This window comes from Salvelinus alpinus, chromosome 7 (assembly GCF_045679555.1).
Source record: "Salvelinus alpinus chromosome 7, SLU_Salpinus.1, whole genome shotgun sequence".
NCBI lineage: Eukaryota > Metazoa > Chordata > Actinopteri > Salmoniformes > Salmonidae > Salvelinus > Salvelinus alpinus.
In genome coordinates this window covers 13,808,235-13,814,189 of record NC_092092.1, presented here as the reverse complement: position 1 = coordinate 13,814,189, position 5,955 = coordinate 13,808,235, and the positions used below count along the sequence as shown (strand labels likewise).

Genomic DNA, 5,955 nt, shown 5'->3' with positions numbered 1-5,955 from the left:
CATAACTTTTCATCTCTATTCACCTGGGCAGTCTATGTCATGGAAATTAGCATAATGTACATGTTTTGTACACTCAGTGTATGTTGCCGTAAGAGTTGTGTAAGGTTGGTAGACTCTATATAAAGCAATTATTCACAGCTGTAATGGCTGCCAAAGGTGCTTTCACAAGGTATTAACTCTGGGGTGTGAAGACATATCGTAATGTTGTATTTCTTAGTAATTTGGAACATTTTCCCTTGTGGAGTAGATTGTGTAGATCAATAGGAAAAACATTTAATGTAATCAATTTTTAGCAAATTGTGAAGACTGTGCAAGGGGTGTGTAGACTTTCACTAGCAACTATCTTTGTTACGTAATAACACTCCCAAATCACACTTATCTCTTTGTTTTAATAGATTTTTTTTTTTAAATGGCCGCCTGTGGCGTCTCTTTGTCTCTGTGTGATAATGGCAGAGAATGCGGCTAGCGTAGGACACGTTTAAACATAATCACCAGAGACATGATAAACCCAGAATCCCTCGGTAATTACTGCATCTAAAAACCAGAGGGATTTACACTCCCTATCTCCCTGCTTTTGTTTTAAATGGGTGAACAGCTGGAATGGGAAGCATTAACAACTGACAGCATAATGAGGAGAAGATTGTGAAATCGGATTATTGTATAATTCCTTCTATTGATGGTTTTGTACTCTGAAGTCTTTTCTCGTCCCTCTTTAAAACAAATGTCTTCCAAAAAACCCAGGCATCCGAGTTTGTATATTTGTATATTTGAGGCTGACTTTCGGTAGACTTCAGTGATTTAAATATGACATCATCACAGATGGTTAAAGGGATAGCCCACCTCAAAATGTGTCTGGTGTTAGACATTTCCTTTTGACTTCTCCAGAGAAGCTCCTTTAAATCTGCTGAACATCTTTTTTAGAATGGTATCAATATCCCACAGATTTCTGGTCCATGGGCCTGAGGTTGCGAGGCACTTGCTGAAATCTTACTGACTTCTCTGTCTCTCTGTCTCTCTCTCTCTCTCCTCTATTTCAGCTTGAAGCAGGTCCAGCAGTGAAGCACTGGAACCAGAGACCTGTGGACATGTGGAGAATGGGAAAATGGGAATACTAAACTTGGGAAAACAGAGCATTTTAAAACGAAAATAATATTGGTTGTGGAATTTTGGAAGACTGAGAGACTTCTACAGATGGCTTAGGACTCTAAGCCTGTGTGTGTGTGTGTGTGTGTGTGTGTGTGTGTGTGTGTGTGTGTGTGTGTGTGCGTGTGTGTGTGTGTACGTACGTGCGTCTCTGTGTGTGTACGTGCGTCTCTCTGTGTGTGTACATGTGTCTCTGTGTGTGTGTGTGTGTGTGTGTGTGTGTGTGTGTGTGTGTGTGTGTGTGTGTGTGTGTGTGTGTGTGTGTGTGTGTGTGTTTTTAATCTGACAATGTCTTGGAGGTTACTGAGTGTTTGATATGTGTACTTTGACCCCGCAGCAGTCAGAAAACCATTGGATATTGCTAGCGATCGCCATGCAGTTTGGGTGCGTCCCAAATGGCACCCTATTCCGTTTATAGTGCACTTCTTCTGACGAGGGCCCATAGGGCTCTTTTAAAAAGCAGTGTACTATAGAGACTCCTTTTGTGAACCACAATCCTACAATCTAACTAAGTGATGTCAGTGTTACCCAGAGCGGTGATATCCGTTACAATGATAGTCATAGAGTACAAGAAACAAACTCATCACCACTATATCAGTCCAGAGGGTCAGGGCTGCAATACATACACTACTATGTATACAAATATATAATAAATATATTCATACAATATATTTTCTAAACGCCTGGAAGTTATCTGTGCAACAGCTTCGGTGCTCAGTGAGTAGCTCATAAACATATATTGATATCTATAGTAAATATATGCAAATGTAACGTATGTTTACATACGTTTAGATATTCAACTATGTTTTCGGCACTCAGTTCCATGCAGAAACAGGGAGAGGAAAGACAAATATGTCAGCCAATTGAAAGGTTTCCCAGCTTTGGGTGATGCCAGACAGTCTTTGGTGCCTATGTAATACAAACTGTAACACAGCCATTTTTAAAGTGGTAGCCGATGTCCTGAATTTGTCACTAAATGACTGATCATTCAACCCAGATAGACAGGGATATGCATTGTATGTGACACTTCTATTCAGAGCGATATAAAGTCAATTAATTTGAATACAACGTTTTAAGGATACAATCTGTAACTTGAATGTCCTCAATGGCTACTCGATGTATTGCAAACACGCTTGGCCAAGACGCTAAACAAAAATCTACCGGTTAGGTAAACACTCTCTTCACTTTATATACACAAGTTCAGTGGCAGCACTTCGGACTGGAATTGAAAGTAACAGATTGTAACTTTAAACAACCACATAGTTATTTTAAACTAAGGGTCAGTATCTATGGTTCATTAAACATTCCTATATAGTACCTCTGTGATTAATGATGTCATAGACACGAGACAGTGTCAGTCAGAATCCCTTTTCTCTGAAACCATATATGAGACGACACCATTTGTTTTTAGAGCATTCTGATCTAGAGTCAGTTTGCAGTTCCCTGGACTCACTGGAATAAAGCTGTAAACCTTTATTCAGGTTGGTGGCCCTCAGTAACAAAGTGTTATTGTTTACCTTGAGAAAGCCATGAGAAGTAACTCTGCCACTACCAAAACATATGGTAAGACATCAATGGAACGCAGACCGTTGGAGACAGCACAAGGACGCCGTCATTGGCACTCATTCAAAAATGCTGATCCGACAAAGTTATTATTTGTCAAATCCGTCATAAATGATGTGTTCTAACAGGCCAACAATGTAGTTACTAAAATCTGATTTGGATATACAGTATTTGGCTGTTTTGCTGCATACTATTTAGAAGTTGTCCTTTTCAGGTTTACATATTTATTTGCTAACTAGTGACTCCCGTTCGGATAAGCTGGTAATGGTGGAGCATAGCTGGTGGTGGTGGAAGTTGACGTGTAATGCAGTTGATTGATGGCGATGAAATGAACATGTATTCGAGGTTAAAACCATACAAGCATTATACTTTTATTTTGACCTCAACATAGTGTGAAATATACACATATAGACTAAATTTAGGCTCATTTTCCTGGGGGACAATGAGGAGATTCTAGATCTATCCTCCACGGAGGACACGTGCGTGGCGTTTCCATGGTTTTAGTCAAACTCTTACGTGATCTATCTAACGGTTACCACCAACCTATGTTTGTCATGGGCATCTCTAGCTACTGGTAAATCGTATCGTTCTAAAAAGGCAAGACAACAAACAGACTTGCCTTTAAAAGGACACAGTTCCATGCTATGCCGTTTTTCTGTTTGTTGATGTTGTTGAGAGTTTAATGTATTTTTCCCCTGTGAAGTGGTGAACACATTAAAAAAACTTTCTTTTTGCTTTGCGTTTTAACAGATTTCACAGTTTCTGTCTTGAATGTTTTTGACCTGATTGGATTCTCTGTTTCTGTCTTGAATGTTTTTGACCTGATTGGATACTCTGTTTCTGTCTTGAATGGCAGGGAAGGGTTTTTCTGCAATCAGGACTTTTAAACAACCATGTCAATGTGAGTTTCGAGGTATGGGTTTTAATGAAGCAAAAACATTTTTTGTTTTCTGTAAATATGTGGGTAAAACAATTGTGTGGTTTTCTAAACCCGTTAAGAGTTTGGTCACACTTTATTTGGATAGTCCATCTATATGTTCTCAACAGATGGTCATACTATCAACAAACTATGGGTTGATAAGAAACAGCTTGCTAAGGTTACAGTTAGGGTTAGGTTTAGAATAAGGGTTAGGGTTAAGATTAGGGTTAGGGTAAGGGATAAGGTTAGGGTTAGGTTTAGAATAAGGGTTAGGGTTAAGATTAGGGTTAGGGTAAGGGATAAGGTTAGGGTTAGGTTTAGAATAAGGGTTAGGGTTAAGATTAGGGTTAGGGTAAGGAATAAGGTTAGGGTTAGGTTTAGAATAAGGGTTAGGGTTAAGATTAGGGTTAGGGTAAGGCATAAGGTTAGGGTTAGGTTTAGAATAAGGGTTAGGGTTAAGATTAGGGTTAGGGTAAGGAATAAGGTTAGGGTTAGGTTTAGAATAAGGGTTAGGGTTAAGATTAGGGTTAGGGTAAGGGATAAGGTTAGGGTTAGGTTTAGAATAAGGGTTAGGGTTAAGATTAGGGTTAGGGTAAGGGATAAGGTTAGGGTTAGGTTTAGAATAAGGGTTAGGGTTAAGATTAAGGTTAGGGTAAGGAATAAGGTTAGGGTTAGGTTTAGAATAAGGGTTAGGGTTAAGATTAGGGTTAGGGTAAGGGATAAGGTTAGGGTTAGGTTTAGAATAAGGGTTAGGGTTAAGATTAGGGTTAGGGTAAGGAATAAGGTTAGGGTTAGGTTTAGAATAAGGGTTAGGGTTAAGATTAGGGTTAGGGTAATGAATAAGGTTAGGGTTAGGTTTAGAATAAGGGTTAGGGTTAAGATTAGGGTTAGGGTAAGGGATAAGGTTAGGGTTAGGTTTAGAATAAGGGTTAGGGTTAAGATTAGGGTTAGGGTAAGGGATAAGGTTAGGGTTAGGTTTAGAATAAGGGTTAGGGTTAAGATTAAGGTTAGGGTAAGGGATAATGTTAGGGTTAGGTTTAGAATAAGGGTTAGGGTTAAGATTAGGGTTAGGGTAAGGGTTAAGGTTAGGGTAAGGGATAAGGTTAGGGTTAGGTTTAGAATAAGGGTTAGGGTTAAGATTAGGGTTAGGGTAAGGAATAAGGTTAGGGTTAGGTTTAGAATAAGGGTTAGGGTTAAGATTAGGGTTAGGGTAAGGGTTAAGGTTAGGGTTAGAAGATAGTTAGTTGAAATATTACTGAGTCTGTAGATAGTCTGTAGAGCATCTACAGATGGACTATCTAAATAAAGTGTTACTAAGAGTTTTGTATTGATAGGGTGAAACACATCACATCATGACCTTTGTTGAGTTGTCATTATGATAATGAGTGGTAAGGTAAACGATTATTACAACCGTGACACAGATATATTAAATATGTATGGTAGAAATGGCATAATGGTTGATCCTTTCTGTCTGCTAAACAACATTCCCAGTGGGCAAAATGGGTTGAAAAGACTTGATTACAACCATATTATAACCAACAACGTCATTACAACGAGCTTTGCCTGCTGGGTTGAAATAGCAACACACTCCATAGAAATGTAGCAGTATTGAAGCCTCATTCTACATGCCTGTTCCTGGGTTGTCTTGGGACCACATATTTCCCTTGGACTTTCTTGGAACCCAAATGTGAAATCCATTTTTGAAAATGGTCAAACTAACTCAACTTGGACACACGAGTTGAGGAGAGTACACAAGACAGGGTTGGAGCTGAATCAGAATCTGAATAAGTGTTGCATCTGAAGTTTAACTTGAACATTAACTTAAATTTGACCCTAAATGATCGAGGAAGGCGACCATACAAGCATGGCAGCATTGTGTCAACCTTGAGACAACGTAGCTGTAAAGTTCTCCCAACGTTGCCTGCAATGTTATAGTAAGACGGCATCTCAGGACACGCTAACTGATTCATACTTTATAGCTACAGTTCAGTGTATGGGGAGGACAATCATCACATTGACTCTCCTTCTATGAGCTATGAAGACACACCAGTTCGCTGAGAGACCTTGTAAGCTCAAATAAATGTCTCACTCATGTACTGTATATGAACATAGAGACAAACGCTGCATCAAACACAATGACATTTCAGTCTCCAAATATCTTCAAGCTAAGTATTGTATCATTCGGCATGTGATAATGATCATGGCCACTTGCTGGTTCCATTGACTGGATGCATTTCAACTGAATCTTAAAGATGGAATCCGCAGTAGGGAATCCGCAGTAGGGAATCCGCAGTAGGGATCCGCATTAGGGAATCCGCAGTAGGGTTTCC

The 5,955-nt window shown here is 39.4% G+C and overlaps 1 long non-coding RNA gene across 1 annotated transcript in view; it reads left to right on the top strand.

Annotated features, from left to right (window-relative positions):
- Positions 1-3,440, top strand: part of LOC139580506 (uncharacterized) — a 26,218-nt gene extending 22,778 nt beyond the window's left edge. Inside the window, exon 2 of the long non-coding RNA XR_011676054.1 lies at positions 1,038-3,440. This is a non-coding gene — a long non-coding RNA (uncharacterized lncRNA). The remainder of the gene's footprint in view (positions 1-1,037) is intronic.
- The last annotated feature ends 2,515 nt before the right edge of the window (positions 3,441-5,955 follow it).